General features: G+C 37.0%; 1 protein-coding gene across 2 annotated transcripts in view; it reads right to left on the reverse strand.

Annotated features, from left to right (window-relative positions):
* Window positions 1-25,654, reverse strand: part of LOC138149895 (zinc finger protein 286A-like) — a 130,467-nt gene that overhangs the window by 85,125 nt on the left and 19,688 nt on the right. Inside the window, exons 3-4 of one of the 2 annotated variants that reach the window (XM_069073097.1) lie at window positions 3,816-3,911; window positions 372-443 (exon numbers count right to left, since the gene is read on the reverse strand). The gene's annotated coding sequence lies outside the window, so the exon portion shown is untranslated. Of the gene's footprint in view, window positions 1-371; window positions 444-1,140; window positions 1,351-3,815; window positions 3,912-25,654 lie in introns of those variants that run through there. The other variant, XR_011165461.1, reaches the window with a different exon arrangement.

The raw sequence follows: 25,654 nt of genomic DNA on the forward strand, positions 1-25,654 counted from the left end.
ACTTCAACCTTTCTCTACACTCTGTATAGAAAAGTCCTCAATTTCTTTCCAGTCTCACCAATATCAAATGGTGATGCTTCACCACTTTAGGGCTTCCATTCTCCCATTCTGAGTCTTTACATCTCCTTGATTTCCCTTCTCTTACTCACCTCTCTCTGAACACTTAGTCTCTTTCTTCAGTTATCAACATTTGGCAAAATTTTAGTGCCTCCCAAATAAGAGCAGCAGCACACATTTCTATGTTTCTATTCTATATTTCTAGGTTTACAAAGAGCACTTTCTTTACTACAAACTTCTGAGGAAGGTGGGCTAATATTGCTATGCTTATTTTAAAAATAAATAAATCAGGACTCCCAGAGGTTGTGACTTGCCTGATGTCACACAATGCAGGTATCTGGATTCCTAGTTCAGCACTTCTTACCATATCAAAGATTTCCCTGCACCTGAAACATATAATTAATTCATAAACACTTGTTAAATGAACAAATTAATGAATGGCTGTGTGGTGAGACAAAAGAAAAAATGTTATGGAACAGGTGGAACAAAAAAGAAAGAGAGTTATTTCTTCTCCTTGTACCTTCATTAAAAAAATTCAAGTATTTACTGAACAATTACTTTGTCCAACACTGGGGACACAAAATATAACTCTCTTTCTTTCTTTTTTTTTTAAAGGTATTTTATTTTTCCCCAATTACATGTAAAAAACAATTTTCTACATTCATTTTTAAAATTGAGTTCCAAATTCCCTCCCTTTCTCCTCATCCCCCCTCATTCAGAAGGCAAGCAATTTGGTAGAGGCTATACATGTGTAGTCATGTGAAACATATTTCCATGTAAGTCACATTGCAAAAGAAAACATAGACCAAAATAAAAACCCAAGAAAAACAAAGAAAGTTTAAAAAAGTATGCTTTGATCTGTATTCATTCTCCATCAGTTCTTTCTCTGGGGATGGATAGCACTTTTTCATCATAAGGTCTTCAGAGTCTTCTTGGATCATTGTATTGCCAAGAATAGGTAAGTCATCCACAGTTGATCATCTTACAATGTTACTGTGTACAATGTTCTGCTGTTTCTACTCATTTCACTTTGTATCAGTTCATGTAAGTCTCCAGGTTTTTCTTTTTTTTTTATTTTTCAAATGCTTTATTAACTTCTGATTTACATCATTCATTTCCACCAGAGTTTGAGTTACAAATTTTCTCCCCATTTTTCCCCTACCCACCGCCCCCAAATAGCAGTCCCACAGGATATCCCCTCCTCCAATCTGCTCTCTCCCATATTTTCTTCCATACCCCTTTCGACTTTTCCAGTAGGGCGTGGTGGATCTCTATATAACTCTCTTTCAAAAGCTGAAAATCAAAGTGAGAAGTTAATAAGAAAAATTATAAGTAATATAAACCAATCAAGTGTGAGATTGTGTGAAACAGACCACACAAAAAACAATGGAAATTTCAGAGAAGGTAGATATCAATATTATCTGAGGTAGTTGAGAAGCCCTTCATGAACGCTTGAACTGAAGCTTACAAGACTGTTATATAAGAGGAAAGGAGGGAGCAAAATATAATAGAATGGAGGGTGAGGGGGGTAGTAGAGGAGAGGGTTGACTAGCAAGACCAAAATCAAGGATCTGAAAAAAAAAGAAGCATATGACAAAACACATCTCTTCCCTTGGTAGGTATGGAGACAGTTATTTTTATAGTGTTTAAAATATTTTTTAGTTTTGTAAAATATTAATGATAAAATCTTGGAAGACTATATCTCTTTTAAAATATCTGAACATCATTCCTTGCCTTCTTTGAGAACTTGCCCCATTGAACATGCTATCACTCTTCCTAATTTTCAACACTTCCTTATCCAGGGGCTCATTGCCAGCTGTCTACCAACATACATGTTTTTTAACATGTTTAAACAAATCTTATCCATGCTTTCCTTCTGAAGTCCAAACTCCTCCAAAAACCCTTTTCATAACCCCTGCTCCCTATTCTGAGTTCTATTCTCAGAACCCCCATACTAATAGTCTTCACAACCAACATCCCTAACTTAAAAAAACCCTTCAATTTACCTTACTTTGCCTTCAAATGATTGTCCTACATACCTCCCCCTTTCATAGCTAACTTCCTAGGGAAAAAAATCCTTTTTGCTCCTAATTCTTCTATACAATTATCATCATGTCTCCTCCCATTATTGTGTATGCACTCTCTACATTCTCTTGCTTGGTGGTCTCAACAGTTCCCCTATTGTCTCTGTGAAGACAACATTGATTTCTACAAATCCAGCTTTCTTTCTTTCCTGATCCTTAATTCCAATTCATCAACTGCATGTGGGACACCTCCAACAAGGTGCCTCCTAAATATCTCAAATTCAACATATCCAAAACCAAATTCATTACTCTCCTCTACCCCCACATGTTTCTAATTTACTTATTTTCGTTGAGGATTCTACCATCTTTAGTCACCCAGATTCATTGCCTCATTGTGATCCTTAAATCCTAGATTTTATCATTACCTATAGGTATTCCATTTTCATGATGAAAACCCCCCACAAAACTCTAACATTCCTCCATGTGATCATAACCTCCTATAATTCTATCTCTCCCTTTGTCTAGGCCCTCCTAAACCTATTCTTCTTCACTATTACCTCTGACTCCTTGACCCCTTCAACTTCCTCAGGTTACTGACCTATACTTACTTCATTTTGTTCCCTTTTCATTATTATATACTCTATAGATAACTAGTTCACTTTCACATTTCACAAATATATTCTACTCTCAAATCCCTTACCACCTTACTGATGCCTTGTTAAAGCTCAACCCCAGATTACTCTCAACACTCTCCTCTATTCCTACTCATATACCACTGAACCTAATTTAAGAAAGTCACAAGCTGACTAGAAATTTGTGTTCACAAACCCCAACTAGGTCTTCACTGCAGCAAGGCAAATATTTATTCATCCTTAATTGATCCTCTTTCTCACTAAGAACTAAATGCTTTAATAAATCTATATAAGTTTATAATTAATTCTATTCAATTATCTAAGTAATAATAAATAATAAAATAAGCTTATACTTTACTGAGAAAATAAAGGTCATTTGCCATGATCTATTGTGTGTGTGATTTCATCTACAAAATCAAAACTAACACTGAAGCCAGGTAGTAGTCAGTCAGTCAGGGCTTTTGCCCACTACTCCTTTACCTCTCAAAAGCCCTTGACATTATTCTTCTATGCTCTTCTCCTGAGAAGGAGTTGGCCTTTCTTGCTATGGTTAACATCTCTACATGTTTCCTGCATGCTATTCCCTTTAGTCTTCTCTACCAGATTGTCCTTTCAGTGATCTCTTCTCTCTAATCATTCAATCTTTCCCTAACTACTTACTTCTTCTCCATTGGCTGAAAACATATCCAAGCCTTCCCCAGCCTTAAAAACCTTCACTAGACCCTAACAAACTCATGTATCCTTCCCTTGATGTTTGGCATTGACAAGAATTGTACAGTTGCTAGAAGGTGCTAGGTAAGGGTTTTCCTCCCTTATAAAAGCAACATATTCATATTTGAAGGAATAAGGAAAGCAATTCACGAAAAGGGAGATGTTAATTGTACCAGAAAGCAAGGGTCAAGTCATCAAGGGTTTTCAGTCAAGCAACAGAAAAGACAAGAAAGGAGAGAAAATCGACTACATGTGTATTCTGTTAACTTTAAGGAAGAAGCAGGGCTCCTATCCTTCTGAGACTGACAATGAAGTGACAATGAAGATTTATTCAAAACCAAACTATATATATTTTTTAATAGTAATTTCCACCTAGTTCTCACTGACTTACCTAGAAATGTGCCTCTTGGGTCATTTCTCTCCAGGATCCATGAATCTTACTTTTGTTCCCAATGGGATATTACACCAGGTCTGGAAACTTGAAGCCCTGTTCAGGGGGGAAGAAATAGGTCATAGCTCAATCACAGAATCATAAAATCTCATAATGGGAGGGACCTCAGCAGCTGTCCAACTCATACCTAAAAAAAAGAATCACCAAGCTAGTCATCTAGACTCTGCCTGAAAGTTCCCAATGAAAGGGAAACAAATACCTCCTGTTGAAGCCCATTCCACTTTGGAATAGCTCTAGTTGTTAAGTGGTATTTCCTTCCATCAAGCTAAGCAATTGTTTCTGTTCGGCCAGAAACAGAAGGCTCTTCCCTTCCCAGCTTTATTCTTTTATGAAGGCAAACTAGGCCATCTTTTGCCTCAACTCTTGCTTCACATTTAACTACTGAATGGGTGTGAGTTCAGACAAACTGGGACCTGAGAAAGACCTTAGCTTTAGAAGACCTAGGTCTTTTGGTCCCACTGTATTCAGGGCCATTGCCAGTCAGCTTGACTGGCTGACTGTCTTACCCCTGGACTCTGATAACTCTGGAGGAGGTCACTGGTCCCCTTTGAGAATGAAGAATGAACAAGTGGCACGGTGGATACAGTGCTAGGTCTGGATTTAGATGTCTGGACATTTTCTTCTCCAGATGTAAGACGGTGACAATGAGCAGAAGAAGTAGCACCAAGAACAACAGTTCCACTTCTGACACAATGAACAATTCTTCATCAGACATCAGGATCTTCTGTAATAAAGTGGCTAAGAGGTCATGAGCCTCTTGTATGCAACCTGTCCAAGGAACTAAGTTGCTACCAAGACTTTCTGTAGTTCACTCACCAAAATCTCTCCCTTACTGAGAGTCACATCAAAATAGAACATGAAATCTTTGCCACCTTAGAGGTCTTTGTGAAGAGGCTGCCCCCTTTTCCCACAAGGGCTAAATAAGGATTCTCCCTCATCCAGGGACTCAGAATTACTAACAAGGTGGCTGGAGGGTTCCCTTTCTTCCATGTAAATTCACATTCAACAGTAGTTATATAGCTGACAGTTTTACCTCCCCTATGCTATGACAAAGCAAAGTATCTTCCAGCAACATCACCCCCAGTCCCCCAAGCCCTTTCTGGGAATTAGTTGTCAGCCTGTAATGGGAATGTAAATTTGTAAGATCTTCCCTGCCCCTAGGCTAAAGTGTACCTGGAGCCTGGCGTGGGAAGCTTGTTTTTCAGTAGATACTTCTTGATTGGCCAGTGAGTCAATAAGGTTGTTACATTCTCTGAACCAGGAGAAGGCTATATAAGCCCTGATGTATAGCTTTGTTTTGGGGCTCACTTTGAGAAGTGTTCTGTGATTTGATCAGATGAAACTCTGGGAAGCCGTTGTCCAGAGCCCCCTGGCTTTGAAACCCAGATGTTGATTTGGTATGGATGTAATGGTTGGACAGTTTGGAAAACTGTCTACTTGATCTCTTTCTCTGTCTTGATAATTCTGTCTGTTTATTCTGAAGTTCGGGGTGCTGACCTTTTTCCCCTGAACTAGGTAAACGATACATATTTGACTGATTAAAGTAAGCTTGTTAACCCATTTTGGTTGCTTTCCTTTAACAAAGCAGATCCAAGAACCTGTGGTGGCAGCGACCCTGGGAATGCTGGGGTGCTTGCTGCTACACAGCCCCATCTTGGAGGAAACGAATCCTGCAAATTAAAGGGGACCTGAGCTCCTTCTCTACTGTGTATGGAGCCCTTTGTATGGGGTGCAGAGGGTAAGGACCTTAAGCCCAGTGTGATTTAGGGAAAGGAAAAAGGAAGAATCAGGGAAGGTCAATTGGAACTATGTCCAAAAAATAGTCTTCTTATCAAGTAAGCCTTCTTGGAGACTGGATCCCATAAACCAATGGACTAGTGAGCTTTTTCTCTTCCTAGGATAGTGTTGATTTGTCACAGATATGGCTTCTGGGAGGTTGGACTTGTAATCTGGGCAGTCGGGTACACAATGATGCAGCTTTTGATTAGCAAGGGCAAACCACTTGACCTGAGATGGGACAATGCCATTTTGCCAGTTAGAGACAGGTTGATGACTATTTGGGTTAGATGGGTGCTTTGACTGGCACCAGGATCGGGCAAGAATAGCTGCCTTACCCTTAGGAAGAATCATATAGTCCCATGTTCAGTAAAAATTGTTCCACCATATCAGTGTTTATATTGGCAATGGGCTCACTCCCAAATCTTTGCTGTTCTTGTAAGGGCTCAAACTGGGCTGATTAGCATATGATTTCTCTAATAGGTGCTGACATGCCACACAAACAAAATTCCTCCATTGATCCTGACCCCAAAGGGGAGAATCTTTGTCTAGTCCTGTGCTCTTAAGGTCCCAGACCACTTAGCCAGATATATGGCCACTTCCCAGGAATCAGTATTAATGAAGATTTTTTTTCTAACCCATTCTATCTCTCACATACTAGCCTTGCAGACTGGAGTTCAATTCACTGTGGGAAGATTTGCCAGGCCCCCTGTTTCTTAAGGATTTCCTATTAGTAGATTAATGACTGCTAAAGACTAGCTATTTATGCCTCTCTTGGCAGATAGAGTCATCAGTAAACCCAGTAAAATAGCATTCCTCAGGAGTCAGGTCCTTATAAATAGGAGGCTAATTTGGCATGGAGAGGTGGTAGGGTTCTGGGTCTCAGTCTCTAGCATAACTGTCACTTCTTTGTGAAGATTATAACACTAGAGAGACCCAGGCAAATATGTGCTGAAATAGAGGTGAGTTAGAGAACTGAGGAACAGAGGGAACTTGGATACACATATGTGTGCCAGGGTGTACTCCATTAAGCCAGAGGGACAAAACTAACTAAGCATCCAGATGGGACCATTTCTGTCTCCCCAGAAGTCACTTGGAGGCACAGAGTGAGTCTGGTAAAATGTGCATTTCCTAACATGGAAAGAAGCCACAGTTTTGAGGTACAGCCCCCAAGACCACAATCAAAGGATCACAAAATAAGTTAGGAGAACTAAAGAATAAAAATCTAGACTAGAAAGAAAGCTAAAATTTAAAATGAAGAGGATGAGGGAAAGAAATCCTTTTTAGAAAAAAGTGCAAAAAAGTGAAATTTGAAAAACAAATGAAACAAAGCAGACTAAAAGGGGAATTCACTTGACCCCTTGAAGGGGAAAAAAGAGGAGAATAATTGAATAGCTAGGTAAAAGGAAGAAAGAAACATGAACTAATAAATTAAACAAAACTTGATAGAGTTAACAAAAAGGAGGGTGAGAGGAATTCAGAGTGAAGGAAAGAAAGCCAGTGGGAATAGGGTTGCCTTAAGATAGATAAAACCAAAATAACTAAAGATACAATATAGTATGTTTTCAGAGGAAGAAGAGGGAAAATTCTAACTTGAGGAGGAAAATATAAACCTAACTCTCATAACTTTAAAGATGAATGAATTAAATACTCCAATAAAATAAAAATGATTAACAGATTGGGTAAGAAAATAAAACTGCACTATCTATTGCTAGCAAGGAACATACCTAAAAACCAAAGACATGTACAGAACAAAAATGAAGAGTTGGAGAAAATAAATTGTCATGCATCAGGTGAATCTCCAAAAAGCAAGAGTTGCAATGTTATCAGAGAAAGCAAACAAAACAAAATTCACAACCTAAAAAGGGATAAACAAGAAAACAATATCATACTAAAAGGAACCATGGAAAACAAGCCAATGTAAATATTAATGTAAATATTACAAATGCCTTAGCATTTAAATTTATAAAAGAAAAGTTAACTGAATTGCAAGATGACATAGATGGTAATACAATAATAGCAGGAGATTTCAAGGTCCCTCTTCTCACTTTTGGATGAATCTACCAAAAAGATGAACAAAGGGGAAAATATAGAATTGAAGAAATTTCTGGACAATTTAGAACTAAAAGACTTACAGTATCTTCTAATAGGACTGTTTTAAGAAGATAAGTATTTCTCAGCACCACATGGAACTTTTACAAAAGTTGACCAAGTACTGAGGCAGAAATATAGCAAATTATTCCTTATTCCTTTGAATATGAATATGTAAAAAGACAGAAATACTAAACATGTGCTTCATAGATTAAAATGTAATAAAAATAGTAATCAATTCAGGGAGCATAAACAAAAGACACACACCAAATGGAGACTTAACAATAAAATCCTAGATAATGAGTGAGTAAAAAAAACACATCATAGAAACAATAATTATGTGGGGAAAAAAATGATAATGATGAAACAACATACCCAAAAATTCTAGAATGGAACTAGGGGGAAAAAAAGCACATCTCTAAAAACATATATTAATAAAAGAAAAAAGGGAAGATTAATGAATGAATTTAATAATGGATTTTTAAAAATTAGAAAGTCAATAAATAAGCAAATCTAAAACAAATACAAAGAGGAAATGTTTTTTTAATTTAGAGAAGACTTATCCTAAATGGTCAGAAAGGCTTTTGCTACTAGATACCACATGGTATTGAGTCATACCCTACCCTCTATATTTGTAGTGTCCTTCCCCCACTCAATATCATTTGAGCCACCAGGTCATTTCATTTTCTTTCATTTATCAACTATGCCAAATGTTGAAGGAAGGAGAGGTAACACTAGTTTTCAAAAGAATTCTGGTGCAATTTGGAGATGAAATGAGGCAATTTTAAGTCACTGAACAGTTAACAAAAGGTTAATTTAGTTCTAACATAGCAAATTTATGCAACAAAGATACATTGGTATTTAGCTTCTAGAGGTACAGCTGCTATGTCTCCATATGAAAACATACTGGTTTAGCAAAGCAAGGTAGCTCAGAAGTCTCTTTGTTACCAGATTTGAGGCTATTTTGAGATTTTGTGAATCTGTGATTGAGCCGTGCACTATTTCTTTCCTTCTGAACAGGGTTTCAAGTTTCTAAATGTGATAAGATATTCCATTTGGAACAAAGGTTAGATTCATGGATCCTGGAGAGAAATGTCCCAAGAGGCAGATTTCCAGGTGAGTTAGTAAGAACTTGGTGGAAATCACTGTAAAAATACAGTCTAGTTATTAATTGCAGAAGTACCCACTTTGATTGGAAAACTCTCTTACAAGTCTTCAAGATTTTCTTCATAAATCTTTATTGTCACTTAAACTTATGACCATTCCAATATACTTCCCTCAGTCTCAGAAGAATAGGTGTCCTGTTTCTTCCTTAAAGTTAACTCATCTATGTATATTCTATGTTCTCTCTTTTCTTGACTCTTTAATGATTTAATTAAAAGATCTTGATGACTTGACCCTTGCTTTCTGGCAAAATTAATATCTTCCTTTTCACAAAGTGTTTTCCTTATTCCTTCAAATATGAATATGTTGCTTTTACAAGGGGGGAAAAACCCTTACCTAGCACCTTCTAGCAACTATAAAATTCCTTTCCTTTTCAACACCAAGCATTTCAGTAATATGACTTATTTCCATGGCCTCCACTTCCTCATTATTCTTTTCTTACTTAAACCAGGCAAGATGTATTCTACCACCAGAACTTAATTGAAAATATTCTTATAGTCAATTAAATCAATCAGCAAGCATTTATTGAGAACTGTAGGCCAAGTTCTCTGGTAGGTACTGCAGACACAAATCCAAAAGTACGACAATTGCTACCTTCAAGGAGTTTAACATTCTTCTGAGGAGCAGAGGGAATACAACACACAAATATAAGATGTGTACAAAAGAAAATCATTCCTGTGTATTACTAACAACTAGAGGAACAAGGAAAATCTTCTTTAAAGTAGGTAGCACTCAAAGCTGAACAATGAAGTGACATAGGGGCTCTATAGGCAGCTATGAAAAAAGAGAGTATTTCAGGGGGACAGCCTATGCAAAAGCAGGACATGGAATGTCACATGCAGGAACAACAAGCAAGTCAATCTGGCTGGAATGTATAGTTCGTGAGGGGAGGTGGAAAGGTCATTGGTCTGAAAAGACAGATTAGAACTAGATTGTGAAAGGTTTTAAAATGCCAAACAGAGGAGTTTGCCCTTAAATCTAGAGGCATTAAGGACACAGTGGAGCTCCTTGAGAAGAAGCATGACACAGTTTGATCTGTGCTTTAGGAATATCAATTTGGCAACTTTGTGGAGACTAGATGTAGGGGAGAGGGAGGATAGGTACAGAAAGACCAATATAGAGAGAGGTGATAAGAACCTGAACTACGGTGGTTGTGGTGTGAATGATGAGAAGAGGTGGCTGTGAAAGAGTTTAGTTTAGTGATTAGATGGAGAGTGTCTGTTGTAGAGGGACTGAAAAGTAGAGGATTGATTAATTGATCTTTTAGGATAAATCACCAAATACTTAACTGCTTATTATGTGTCAGGAACAATGGCAGTAACTGGGGACACAAAGAAAAAAAATGAAACATCCCCGCCCTCAAGGAGCTTAATTCTTCTGTCTTTTTTTTTTTGTTTGTTTTTTTGCTTTTTGGAGGGGGGAAGGCAGGGCAATTAGGCTTAAGTGACTTGTCCAAGGTCACATGGCTAGTAAGTGTTAAGTGTCTGAGGCCACATTTGAACTCAAGTCCTCCTGACTCCAGGGCTGGTGCTCTATACACTGTGCCACCTAGCTGCCCCAAGCTTAGTTCTTCTTAAGAAAGACAACATGTACATATCTATCTGTTTTTCTATTACAAGGTAGTTTAAGGTAGTAAGGGTACTAGCAAGTTGAGGAATTAGGGGATCAGGAAGAACATGGTAGTCCTAGACCTGAGTCTCGATGGAAGCAATGATTCTGCAAGATGAAGAGGAGAGTGTATTTTCCGGGCAAGGGAGATGAACATATGTAAGAATAATAAGGCCCGTTTAGATAGACTGTAGCACTCAGGGAGGGGAGTAATGACTTCCTCTTTCAGCTCAGAGTCAACACCTGGAAGAATATAGAGATGGCACTTAGAACCTTCAGTAATAAGGCCCTGAAGTATATCACCAAGCTTACCAGACAGGAACAGGGGGTGTGAGGCAATTTTCTTGAGTTCGAAGTTGGACCTCACCTTTATGCTCTAAGCCAAACAATGATTGCTAATGTACCTCTACTACCTCTGGGCACTTCTGTTTCCTGGTGAAGGTGAGGGACAAAACCCAAGATGATGGAGGGGTGGGGTAGGGTAAGAAAGATGAGATTTCAGACCTTAATAGAAGTGGTGGGGCACTATTGATCAAAAATTTTGGTCAGCATTGTTAAATTCATTTTCACTATAGCAAAAATTCCAGAGAAGCTTAGATTTTATATTTTGCCCAGGAGATATCCTGGGAGGTTCTCTGGACTTCCAACCCTGTATTTTGGTCATTTTAATTCTGCATAAGTAAAATTAGCCATTGCTAATCCTTTTGGGTCATAGGAAATCAGAATCTCAATGAGATGAGGGTAAATAAATATAAGCCAGTAAATTGTCAATTATTGTTGGGAATATGTTTGTACCTCTGAGGCACTGAGATTTGAAGCAAAAGTCCTGTTCATGCATCAAAGAAAGACTAAAGGGAGACCCAGTACCTGGAATGTTGAAGTCTTGCTTGTATCTATTGAGAATAAGGATTATGAAGCTCTGAGCACCATTTTATGGCTTATGCAAAGATTATACCCTAAGTACCTAAGTATCTTAATGTCAACATAAAACAGGTGTTCTGGTATAGTGGGGCAGCCCCTACCCTACACGAAAACATTATCACACAACACTAGATTTGGTGAAAGAACAGATTTTAAAGGATTCAGAAGGACAGGAAGGATTTTATGGACTCCTCCTAACCAATGATGCTTGGTCTGGATCCATTCCCAGTGGTCAGCAAACTCCCTCCTTCTTACTCCTAATACTCATCAAGAAACTTACAATAGTCCAGGCATAAGGTGATGAGGGCCTGCACCAGGGTAGTGGTGATACCAAAGCAGCATATGTGAGAGATATTACAAAGTGAAAATCAATAGACTTTGGCAACAAATTGGATATGGGGATTGAAAGAGAGTGAGGAATTAAGGATGATACATCGAAGTTGCAAGCCTGGGAGAATGTTAGGATGGTGGTACCCTCAATATAATAGGGAAGTTTGGAAATGGGGAGAAAAGGAAGGATAAAAAGGAAAGATAATTAGTTTAGTTTGGGACAAAGTAGAAAAGAACCAAGAGAGGACAGAGTCAAAAAATTCAGATGGTGGTCCCTGCCCTGAATAATAATGCATCCATTTGGGGTGGCTAGGTGGCAAAGTGAATAGAGTATCAGCACTGGAGTCAGGAGGACCTGAGTTCAAATGTGACCTCAGACACTTCACACACACACACAAACACACACACACACACACACACATACACACACTCAAAAACTAGCCATGTGACCTTGGGCAAGTCACTTAACCTCAACTGGAAGGTTACCTTCCCCTCCTCCAAAAAAAATAATAATGCATTCATTCATCTGTGTATCTTCTAGGTAGATCCCTTCAAAAGGATAACTCTTTCTCTCCAAGTTTGACAGAGTCAAATGCCACAAAGAGGTCAAGGGATATAGGTCAAGAACAAGGCATTAGATCTGTCAATAAAGATAATGATCGGCAATTTTGGAGAGAGGCGTTTCAGTTGAATGATGAGGTCAGAAGCCAGATTGCAGAGGTATTAATAGAAGGTTAAAAGGAGAGGAAATGTAAGGATGAATATGGAGTTTTTCCCAAGAAGTTTAGCTGAGGAGAGGTGAAGCATAAAATAGCCAGCAGGCTTAATTAAATTAAGGATGGGGAGTCTCAGGTGTATCTTAGATGTATTTGTAGGGAACAAGGAAACAATCAATAGATACTGAGAGATTGAAGACTGAAGAGTGGGTACCATCCATTAGAGAATACCTTAGGGAATGAGATTAAGAGCATATGTAGAGGAGGTGAACTTTGGAAATGGAAAAAGGCTACCTCATCATTAGACTGAAGGCTTCATTACAGTGAAGGCAAAATGGTAATGGAGAAGGTATGTCAAATGGATTCGAGGTGAGAAAAAGGGGAGAAAAGGCTGCTCTGGTCAAATGACCTTAATTTTTACTCTGAAATATGAAGTGAGTTCTCAGTGAACAGTATGAGGGATAGGGAATGCAAGAGAAACAATAATCTACTGATCCACTGCCATATTTCTATCTGATTCTTTATCTAAATCTAGGTGAGAAAACTAATGACCATTTGTCCTTATGAGGAACAGTATTTACTGTGAATGAGGTTAATTCTATGGAATGGAAACACCTCCAACAGATACAGATCTCCTTTTTAAGTCTTAGAAAATTGTTTTTGGGCACACTATGCCTACTCTCACAGAGCTAGTATATGTCAGAGGAAGGACTAAACCCAGGCTTTCCTAAACCAAGGCTAGGTTTCTATCCACTGCTGTGATGCCCCTTAGTTAAGCACATAAATTCTACATCATCATTCAATCCTGTCTTAGGGCATATGAGGTTGTGTGTGTGTTGTTCATTTAGGTGGATTTTTTCGGTGGGTTTTGCTGTTGTTTGCATTTTATCTTTTCTCCTCAGGAGACTTTCTCAGCAATAGATGATATGATACCTTAGATACTTGACCTCCTTTTGACACTGCTTTGTCCATCAGCTCTAAAAATGGGGATTTGTGCTAAGAGGTTAAAGGAAGAGAGATAAAGGACTAGAATTTGAGTGCTGTGTGGAGGGACTCAGTAGGGAACATGTAAGGAAATTAGGGTCATGGCAATCAATGATCATTTTAGTAGTTCATTATGGAGCAAAGTGGGCAATTGATTGAAAACAGGTCAAGACCCTATAAACATTTAAGATATCCCCTCACAGACAGTTGAAGAGAGTAGCTTGTATTGTTGGTCACTCAGAAGCCAGAAATGAAGTGGGATTAATAAATCAACACTTACTGAGTACTTGCATTGTGTTGGAAGTGAGTCATACAAGAGAAGTGTTGATATGGTCTCTCCCTTTAAGGAGCTTATACATTAAACAATCAAATGATATAAGATAATATCTAAAACACTAACGTTATTGAAGGAGTATCTTATCAGGAGCTAAGGTCACAGAATCTTAGAATTAGAAAGAACCTCCAACCTATACCTGAACCCACCCTCACTCTATAACATATTGTATATATGTTCATACAACTTTCCCTTGAAGATCTCTAGACTGTCCTCTTCATCACATCCTAATTCTACACATTCTACTTCTGGATTATTATAATTGTTGGGAAGTTTCCCCTCATAACAAAACTAAATCCCCAACTATCTAGAGCCAAGCATATTATATCTAACCCCTCTTCCACACAACAACAATGAGATCCTACTTCCTTTATCCCAACCCATCTTCTTCAGGCTAAACATCCTCAGTTTTTTCAACCAGTCCTCATATCTGAGGTCCTAAGACCTTATATTATTCCTCTTGCCTGTCCCAAAATGTAGCAACCAAACTGAACATAATATTCCAGATGTGGTTGCAGCAGGGCAGAGGACAGTAAGACTTTCTCACCTCCCTAGTCCTAAATTTTACTTGATGTATCCTAGGATTACATTCACTTTTTTGTCTTCCAAACCATACTGTTGACTCATATTCATTAATCATTGCTTAGTATAGTACCTGGCACATAGGAGGTGCTTGACAAATGTTTACTGAATTGAATTAATGAACACTGCCACTAAACCCCTAGATCTTTAAAGCCAAATTGCTATACAGCCATCCTCTGCTTGTGAATTTGTTTTTTGAATCCAGTTGTAGGCTTTGTATTTATACCTATTAAATTCCCTTTATCAGTATAAAAGAGTTTGGCAAAGTTCCTTGATTAGTGGGGTTTGGAATAATCAAGGAAGCTATCATAGAGGAACCAGTCTTGATCTCCCCTTCAAAAGGAAGGGATTTTTATAGGGAAAGAAGAAAGGTCAGAGAGAATTGATGTGGACATGATATCATCAAAGTAAAGACAGGAAGGAGATCAGTTTGAAGCCTCCTCTTTTCTCCTCACAACTACCACAGTCTACCTCCTCTCCTCCTCTAGCTAAGGATCTAACCTCCTATTTACTTGAGAAAAGTGAAGACTATTCTCCCATGCTCTTCATCTCAAAATCCCTTTATCATCCCCACTTTCTTCCTTTTCTTCAGTCTCCAACAATGCGGTGGCCCTTTCCCTTGCTAAAATTAACTATTCCACCTGTATTCTTGAGGGAAAAGGAAGGTAACAAGCAAGCATTTATTAAACACCTACTATGTGTCAAGAACTGGGCTAAGCAAATCTTATTTCATTTGATCCTCACAAAAATCTTGTGAAATCAATATTTTAACCTTAATTATCCTCTCTTGACTCTTTAATCTCTCCCTGTCTACTAGACAGAGCTATGGATAAATCAGTGGATAGAGCACTGGGCTTTGAGTCAAGAAGACCTCAGTTCAAACCCAGCCTCACACACTTACTAGCTGACTCTGGGCAAGTCACTTAAATTCTTTTTGCTGTAATCCACTGGAGAAAGAAATGGCAGGTCACTACAGTATTTTGGCCAAGAAAACTTCTGGACAGTATGGTCCCCAGGGTGATGAAGAGTTGGACACAACTGAACAACAACAATCTACTGCCTTCAAACATACCTGAGTCTCCCCTGTACTTAACTAGACCCATAGCTTCACCCTAGATCTTTCCTCCCTTTCTCATCAAAGTAAAAAAAAAAAGAAAACCTATCCACATTCACTGCCTTCACTTCCTTTCTTCTCACACCCTTTGTAGTCTTATGTCTGATCTCATCACTTGACTTAAACTGCTCTCTCCAAAATTACTCATTTTACTTGGAAAATCTGATAGTCTTTTTTCAGTCATCCTCCACCTCAACCTATCAATGATATTTGGCACCATTAACCAAACTCTCCTCCTGGACCCTCTCTCTTTACTCGGTTTCATGACACTGCTCTTTTCTGATTCTTATACTTGTTTGATCACTCCTTATTTTCTTTTACCAGTTTATCATCCAGATCACATTCTCTGAGGTGTGGGGTATTTCCTAAGGCTCTGTCTTAGAAGACCCCCTTGTCTTCTCTCTCTACACTTTTCTTTTGGTGACCTTATCACCTCCTATGGGTTGAATTATCACCTCTACGCAAATGATTCTCAATCTACATATCTAGTCCAAGTCTCTCCTTTGAGCTTCAGTCCCCTTATCAGTATCACCAATTGCCTACTGGACATTTCAAATTTGATGCTCTGCGTATATACCTCAATGGTACACCAATTAAAAAAAATGAGAATTATGTTTTATGAAAAACTCTATATCTAAAATCTTAGGGTTTTATGATTATTCTGTTTTCTTAATATTGAATTGCCCTTATATTCTTAGTATGGCTACTTAATCATAACAATTAATTTTTCTTATAAGTTTGCTTATTCTTGGGGTGGCCAGGTAGCACAGCGTGTAAGAGCACCGGCCCCAGAGTCAGGATGACCTGGGGGATCAAATCCAGGCTCAGATACTTAGCACCACACCCAGGAATAACTGGCCACTTAACCTTGAGCAAGTTACTTAACCCCAATTGTTTAAAAAAAAAGTTTGCTTGTTTTATTTGCCAGTATTTAATTTTTGTGTCAATATTCATTACTGATATAGCATTCTTTCTCTGATTTATCCATTAGGTTTATCACTATCCTATTAGATTATATCTATCCATTATCCCATTAGATTGTGAGTTCCTTAAGGGAAGAGACTTTTGCCTCCTTTTATATCCCCAGTGTTTAACAAAGTGCCTGGAACATAGTAGATAATAAATGTTTACTGATTACCTATCCTTACTTGATTTGGAATCACAGGCCTATTTGACTCTGAGAGACTTAGGTAGGACCCTTTACCTCCTTATTTTTGAAAACAATTTTGTATAATGGAGGGATTATTTTTTTTTTTATAAATGTTTGGCAGAATTTGTTAGTGAATTTATTCTGTCTTAATGTGTTTTCACTTGGTAGCCTTTGTTCAATTTCTTTTTTCCTGATACTGTTTACTTAGGTTCTTATTTTCTATTTTGCTAATTTGGACATATATGCTAATAGCTTTAAACAGTACTAAATCTTTTGGGACCTCCTGTATTTTTGTATAAATATTCACTTCTTTGGTTTTGTTGGCATGCAATATCCTACTACTTACACATTTTTTCCTCCTTTATTCATTGTGATCACTCTTTTTAACATAAGTTTGTTATTTGCCAATTTTATTGTTCCTTTCAAAAACAGTTGATTTTTTTTTATAATTCTGTTGTTTCTTTGTTATTTTCTTCTTCTTTTTAAAGCAAGATCCAAGCATTTATTAAGCACCTCATGTGTGAAGAACAAGATGCTAGGTACTGGGCAAAGATACAAAGTTTAAGACAAATCTTACCCTTACAGAGCTTACAGCCTATTATGGTTATAATACAAATGGCTATTATATAAAACAGTAACACCGTATTATAGTCAGTGACCTCCATTCAAGTCACTATCACATTTTTAAAAACAGCTGTCATTTTTTACCACCTCCCTGTATCATAATTAAGATTAGCAATCTTATTAATAGAATGACCTGGCATTTCAATCATTACTAATTAGTTCTCCACAGAGGATTATTTCAATCCAAATAGATATGGAAAGCTACTTCATTAAGATAATAATTTGAAATGGGGCAGTCCCTGAAGGTGATTAATTCACTGCTAATGTACTGGTTGCTTATACATTAGGCAATCTCTATTTTTAATTATTTTCATTTTTTCTAGATAATTTAATCATTTTATTAATAAGGCCAGCAGGTCATTAATGAAAGGATGGTCATTTGGCCATCTCTTTAAGACCAAAGACCTCTAATTATTTTTATTACTTTCTTCCCCTGTTCTTTACCTCCATTTACTTTTCTCCATTTATGAATCAAACATAATTTTAAAAAACTGTTCAAGTATGTAGTTTCTTATTAAAAATTTTATTTATCACATTCTATTAGTGGAGTCTCCTCCTATTATTTTTTTTTATTTTTTAAGCAATCGGGGTTAAGTAACTTGCTCAAGGTTACACGGCCAGTTATTTCTGGATGTGGTGCTGAGTGTCTGAGCCCGGGATTCGATCTCCAGGTCATCCTGACACTGGAGCTGGTGCTCTTACTCGATGAGCCACCTGGCCACCCCCTATTATTGCTTTTGATTTAAATCTCTTTACAATTCAAGTAACTTCCATTCAATGTTTAGTCAATAATGCTATGGGATACACTTATTTAATATTGCTTTTCCTTCATTTTCAATGGCAACTTTAATCATGAACTAATTTTCATGTTTCTTTCTATTTTGTATTATGAAGTTAGCATTGTCTGATATAATTGCAACTTGTGATTATTTTGGACTCAGCTGAATAATAACAAATTTCAGTTATTCTTCTCATGTGAGATCTATAAATGCCTTTTCCTTTCTATACTAAATGTTTCCTATATAAAATATATAATTAAAAAAATATATTCATAGGATCATAGATTTACAGATGGAAGAACCTCAGAAATTATCTAGTCCAACCTCCTCATTTTACAGATGAGAAAACTGAGGCCTGGATAATTTCAGTGATTTGGGCCAGTCATTTAAGTAGTATATAGTAGAGTTGGGGTTTAAACCAATAGGAAGATTCAATGCATGTATAATCAAAGTTTTAATTGTTCAATTTGTTTTTCTTCTATTATACTGCCAAATTACCAAGGAAAATTACCTTATTTTGCTTGAATTCAACTAATTCAAATCTTTGCACATGTACCCATGTGTAGCATGTAACATACAATAGTAAATGTAGCTCCTAAAAATTTCTATTACCTTTATACATTTTTTAAAAAAAAGTATGTTTTTTTGCCATCACCTCATTTGCAGATAGAGCAAGAAATTACCTTCCCTCTTCTTTCCATTTTTCCCTTCTCCCTTCATTTATGTTGCCTATACTCAAATTATTATACTTTTCCTTAGTTTTAGAAAATTTATTTGTTACCACCCACTCCTGCTTCTTCAGGCCATACTTCCTTTAATTGTTAATCTAAACAACAGTACTGATGATTTATTTTCCTCCATTTGTATTACGCTGAAGAAGTTATTAATTGGGTCAAGGGTACTATTACTTTTATATCTATCCAAAGCAACACTTCTGTGGTTTTGTTGTCTTCTTCCAGAGCTAATACATTGAAATATCTGCTGGTGAGAACAATAATTTTGTTGTAGGTCTCTCTATAGAATTTGCACTGAATCAGAAATTAATCTTTGGAGATGTAAATATGGTTTTGGATTTATCTTGTTATGCATAATAAAAAAAAAAACTACTCCAAGTGTTGGTCTTGCCTCTACAAGTTGATGAAATGCTTGTTGTTCAAAAAAGACCATCTTTTATCTTTGGGGGAAAAAAGCCCATTTTAACCAAATAGTTGATTCAGGGATGAAGGCCACTTTCCCTTGATTTTTGATACATCCTGTTCCAGAGCTCTGTCATTCTTTATCTCAATACTTTTAAAAAATCCAATACAATTGAGATTGATATTTTTTAATTAGATGTTTTTATTCTTGGCTGCTTATAAAAGCATACCTTCATCACTATAGTCATGCAATCTGATAAAAGTGTGTGTGGGTAATTCGAATTTGGGATTTACCCTGCTGGTGTTCTGTGGATTACAAATTTAAAGTTGAAAGGGGCTTTAGAAAGTCACCTGAAATACATTCCTTGATTAACATGATTCTAGGAGTTTTTCTTGAATAACTTCCTGAAATATTTTTCCTTTGCATTTTTTGAGAGTCTAATAATATAATCTTTTCTCTACTGTTGTTACCCTTCCTTGTAAAGTTATCAAGAGTTTTAAAAAATGTTTTGCTAATCTGATGCTTCTGTTTTGTCTTCTGTGAAACTAAACTGTGGAGGTTTGTTATTTTGTCTTGTTCTTTCCTTATTGTCTGTTGCTTCTTTACTGAAGTAAGATTGTGCTTTTATTTACTTCAAAACATTTTTATTCATTTTGATATGTTATCTTAAATTCAGTTTCTTTTCTGTGGCCCTTGTAAATAATAACCTTCCCCCCTCTCTCCTTCTTTCTGGTGTCTTTTCCTTGGTTTCTTTTAATCCTTAATATTTTTTTTCATTACATTGAACCTCCTACCTTCCTTCCTTCCTCCTTCACTTATTTGTTTGTTGCTTTTCATTTAGGCATTTTCTTCTTGAGATTTTTTTGGTTAATTACTAATTTTGTTGTGTTGTTTCTGTACTTGAGGAGTACATTTGGACTGGACTCTCCTATAGTCTTTTATTCTGTTATCTTTCTGAAAGTCTAACACCAGATTGGTAGCTGGAATACTTAAGTTCTACTCTTGGTTTATTTATTTATTTATTTGTTTTGCATTTTGGAGGGCAATTAGGGTTAAGTGACTTGCCCAAGGTCACACGGCTAGTTTTTGTGTTAAGTGTCTGAGGCTGGATCTGAACCCAGGTCCTCCTGACTCCAGGGCCGGTGCTCTATTCACTGTGCCACCTAGCCACCCCTACTCTTGGTTTTTTAAATACTAGCTGTGTGATTTTTTAAAAATAAGGTACTTCAGTGTGTTGTAAAATTGGAATAATTTGCTTTGCTCTTCATTCCTCATTGTGAGACTAAAATGAACTAACTTATACGATGGAATATGATGGCACTTTGTAAACTATTGATTAATATCCAAATAAAAGATACTATTACTAATCAGAAAACATGGAACAGAATAGATCTGAAGGGTAGATAATTATGAAACAGGGGTGCATAATTACAAAAAGTGTTGGATTCAGAATTGGTTAACATGGGTTCAGATCCTAGCTCTGCCATTTTTTAACTCTCTGAGTCTCAGATTCCTCAACTATAAAATGAGAGAGTTGTTCTACATAACCTCAAAGATCTTTCCAGCTCTTAATAACCCAAACATGGTGTGATAGACTGGGATGGTGACAGAAAGAATGAGAAGAAGGAGTGAATTAAGTTCTTTCATAGGAAGAACACAGAAAATTTGGTAACAGCCTAAATATAGGACACGAAGGAGGAATCAAAAATAAATCAGTAAAGTACTATTTACTGGGTGCTTACAGTATGCTAAGCATTGTAAACTGTGGGAGATACAAAAATACAGCAGACTTAATTAAGTCTAAATTATATTTAAAATATTTAGCTGGTTTACTCTAATGCCTTCAATTTGGGAGATTAAGATAAAGCTGGTGATATTAACACGACTGAGAAAACAGTTTCAGTAGAGAGAAACACTAAATATAGTAATAAAAATGACAGCAGCTAACATTTATATATTGATTTAAAGTTTGCTAAATGATTAACACATATTAGCTTTACAATAACAGTCAGGTAGGTGTTATTATCTTTATTTTTACAGATAAGGCTTAGAGATGTAAAGCAATTTGCCCATGGACATATAGCTAGTACATGTCAGAGAGTATGTGAATCCAGGTTTTCATGACATTAAGTCCAGTAGTCATCACTTCTCTTACCCTGACGTCCATATAAGACCACTTGTTTGACAAAGCTGGGTATCAAAGGAGACAAAAACGGAGATTAAATAGAGGAGGTAGCAAAGCCAAATAAAGATTTATTCAAGATAATGAAGATTGGTGCATGTTTTAAAGGCAGAGGAAGAAGATCACAGAGGACTGATTAAAGAAACAAGAGGTACAGAATAGATGAGGACAACGAGGTATGAAGTCTTTAGCCATTAATCCAGCTCTTGGTCAGTGTAAGGTATGATTGAATTTTGTTTTCATAGAAATTATATAAAAACAGAAATTATAATTTATACTGATGGCTAATGTCAGAGACAAAACTGAAACTGCTTGCAGAGGGCAGTGGGGGATGCTGCTGCCTGAAGATCAGCATATCTACTACTTTTCTTTGTTCTGAAAAGGCCTCTTCCTGTATATCAAAAAGGAAGAAACAGGCCAGGTCTCATTCACAAAGAATGAGGGGCATAAACCTAGACTGGGTCTCAGATAATGGGACTTTTATCATTGATATCCTGGGTATCTTCAAACTCCCAGCTTTTGTCAATTCCCTTAGCAACTGAAAATTCTCTCATACTATCTGATACAGACAAAAAGGGGAGGAGACTAGAAGCATTTTTTACCTTTCCTTCATTGAAGTATAGGGAAATACGAAGATGAGAAGGGAGGGGGGGGGATTGAAATGTGGAAATGAAAAGATGTAATCAAGGGGTAGGGTTTAGTGAACCCTGGAATGCTGACCAATGTGGGTCAAGTGGGGAAATTCAAATCTGGATGAATTATAAAAGAGCTTTGTAACTAGCTTAACATGTGCTTGTGCCTTTCACAAGGGATAAAAGGCCAAGTTACCATCTGAAATGATGTGAAATAAAATTCTATTTTCTAAATTCACTCATAGCCAGGTAAAATATTTGGCTATTTCTAACAGTCAGAATAAACTGTAGACTTACACAAAGGCAGAATGGATCTCTGCCTACATGTTGTGAATTAAAGGGCTACATTACACAAAATTATTTTCCCACTGAACCAGAAACTGAATTTATATTAGCCTAGTGTATTATACTGTCCTAGTCTAGACCAAAAGTTTTTATAGTTCTGAAGTTAATTTTCCTCTTCTTCCATAAGGGTTTCTTTTTTGTTTGTTTGGAGGGGGGAAGGCAGGGCAATTGGGGTTAAGTGACTTGCCCAAGGTTACACAGTTAGTAAGTGTTAAGTGTCTGAGGTCAAATTTGAACTCAGGTCCTCCTGACTTCAGGGCTGGTGGTCTATTCACTGTGACACCTAGCTGCCCCAGCTATAGGCCTTTCTGAAGGGCCAGTGCCTTCCACTTGAGACCAGTGTGAGACTGGGGCTGGAGATGTCACCACATGGTTCAGAACCTAAGCCCTCAGGGCTGGCAGGGTTCCTGTAATATTCCTTTGTATTGCAAAGAGATTGGAATCTTCTGAGAAAGACACATTGAGTTCTCAGGGTCATCTTTTCCCATAAGGCAAAGCAGTAGAGAGGATTCATTCTAAGGGGTTTGACAGTGAAAGTAAGGCAAGAAATTGGAATGGTAGCTAGATGGGGTAGCAGGTTCAAACCAAAGGTGTTTTATGTTTTTTTTTTTTTAATATGAGAGATTTAGGGGGCAAGGAACAGGAACTCATTAAACTGTCTACTATGGGAGAGAGATGAGTTATGATTTATATTGGAAGAGAATTTGTTCACAATGATGGAATCCTGGATCCTTGAGAAATGGAAATGTCTTGACTCTTGGGTATTTAACAAAGAAATAAGTCAAACTGAAGACTCCTCCATATTCTTAATGTTAACAAAACTATTCCTTAGCATGAAGTTGCTGATGTCTGATGAGAGTGGAACTCTGACCGAATGCCTTGCTACATTCATTACATTTATAAGGATTCTCTCCAATATGAGTTGTTTGATGTATGAATGGTGAACTGCAATGGAAATCTGATTGTCATTCACTACATTCATGGGGCTTTTCTCCAGTATGCCTTATTTGATGTTCAATAAGGGATGAACTTTGATTAAAGGCTTTCCCCCCCATTCAGGACATTCATAAGGATTTGCTCCAGGATTAATTCTCTGATGTTCAATAAGAGATAACATTCAATTGAAAGCTTTTCCACATTCACTGCATTCATAGGGAGTCTCTCCAGCATGTATTCTCTAGTGTTGAATAAAGGTTGAGTGGTCACTAAAGGATTTCCCACAATCATTACACTTATAGGGTTTCTCTTGAGTATGAGTTCTCTGATGTTAGCTAAGGTCTGTGCTGCAGCTATTCATATAGTTTTTCTCCAGTATGAATTCTCTAATGTAGACTAAGACGTGTGCTTCTGTTTAAGGCTTTCCCAAATTCACTGCATTCATAAGGCTTCTGTCCAGTATGAGTTCTTTGCTGTCACTAAGGGGTGAACTCTGACTGAAAACTTTCCCACATTCAATACATTCATAGGATTTCTCTCCTGCATGAGTTCTTTGATGTGCTATAAAGTGTGAGCGGTAACTAAAGGCTTTCCTATGTTTATTATATTTAAAGGATTTCTTCCATGAGGAAAGTCTCTAATGTCTAATTAAGTCTATGTCTAAATTTTTTTCAAGAAGCATGGTGTCTCTCTTCTGTAGGAATTTTCTCTTGTGTATCAAGGTTTGAACTCTAACTGAAGTTTTTCCCAGATCTAGTAATACTTCTATGATTTCTCTTCCCAATAGGGGTTTTCTTATGGGTTACTGACTGAGATCTGAAAATTCTCTTTTGGGGTGTAGGGTTTCTTTTCTGCCTAGATAACCTGCCTTCACATTTATAGGCTTCTCCACAAATAGGATGACAGGATACATCCTAGGTCTTTTCCATTATTGACTCTGGAGAGTCAGTTTCTTCAGAATTATCATGTTTTAGAAGGTCTCCTTGGGTTCTATCCAACTCTATTAGCCTGAAAAAAAATTTAAATTGTAAATATCACCTATTCCCTGTAGTGGGCTGAAGACAATAAATTCAGCAAATGTTCTTCAAATGGTACTACATGCAAGACATTGTGTTGGCATTGAGAATACCAGGCAAAAACAAAACTGTTCTTGCTTTAAAGATGTTTACATACTACCAGGAGGATAAAACATAAAAGCAAACAAATAAATACAAGGTAATTTGAGGAAGGAATGAACACAAACAATTGGGGGGGTGGATGTGTGGGATCAGGGAAAGATACATGGAGAAGGTGGCACTTAAATTCAATCCTTAAAGAAAGATAAAGGTTCAGGGAGATGGAACTGAGGAAAGAAAGGATTCTAGGTATGAAGGATGGCTTGATCAAAGAGAGGTTGGAAATAAAATATAAAACCCATTTTGGTTGAAACATAGAATGAAGTAAAATAAAATAAATATAAAGTAAAATAAAATAAATACCAGGGAAAATGTGAAATAAATTTGGAAAGGTAGATTAGAACCAGATTACACATATCCTTAAATGTCCAGAAGAGAACTCTATATTTTATTCTTTTTTTTTTTTTTTTTTGCCTTTTGGAGGGCAATTGGGGTTAAATAACTTGCCCAAGGTTACATGGTTAGTTTTTTGTGTTAAGTGTCTGAGGCCAGAACCAAACTCGGGTCCTCCCGACTCCAGGGCCAGCGCTTTTACTCACAGCACCACCTAGCTGTCCCTCTATATTTTATTCTACAGGCAATTGTCATTCAATTAAAATTTTTGAACAGGAAAGTGCTATGGTTGCCTCTGATTGATGAAGGTTATTTTGACAATCTTGTCAATAACGGACTGAAGAAGGGAGGGACTAGATACAAGGATATTAATAAGGAGAATATTATAATCGCCAGATAAGAGATGCTGAATGTCTGAATTAGAATGGTGTCCATATAAATGGAAAGAGAGAGGGATGTAAAAAATGCTGTGGAAATAGAATTCACAGGACTTAACAATTGCTTGGATATAGTGGGTGGAGAAATAATTTAGGTTAACTCAATGATTATGTAGCTTGGTGACTAAAAAAATAGTGGTGCATTGAGTAGAATTAGAGAAGTCTGGAGGACAGATGGATCTAGGGAGAAAAATAGCCATGTTAAGTTTAATTTGCCAGTGGGATATTCAAGCGGAGATATCCAGTAGGTGAGATTCCCTGTGAGAATCAACTTCTGATGAAAAATTAAGGTTACATAGATAGATTTAGGATTCATTTGTGTAAATATGATAATTGAACACATAAGAGCAGTTAAGTTCAGCGAAAGAGAACGTACAGTGAGAGAAATAGACAAAGACTAAGGAGGAGTCTTAGAAGACTGTTGTACTG

This window comes from Petaurus breviceps, unplaced genomic scaffold (genome assembly GCF_028583685.1).
Source record: "Petaurus breviceps papuanus isolate PSGF00001 unplaced genomic scaffold, PetGlider_PUasm1.0 90865, whole genome shotgun sequence".
In the NCBI taxonomy this organism is placed as follows: domain Eukaryota; kingdom Metazoa; phylum Chordata; class Mammalia; order Diprotodontia; family Petauridae; genus Petaurus; species Petaurus breviceps.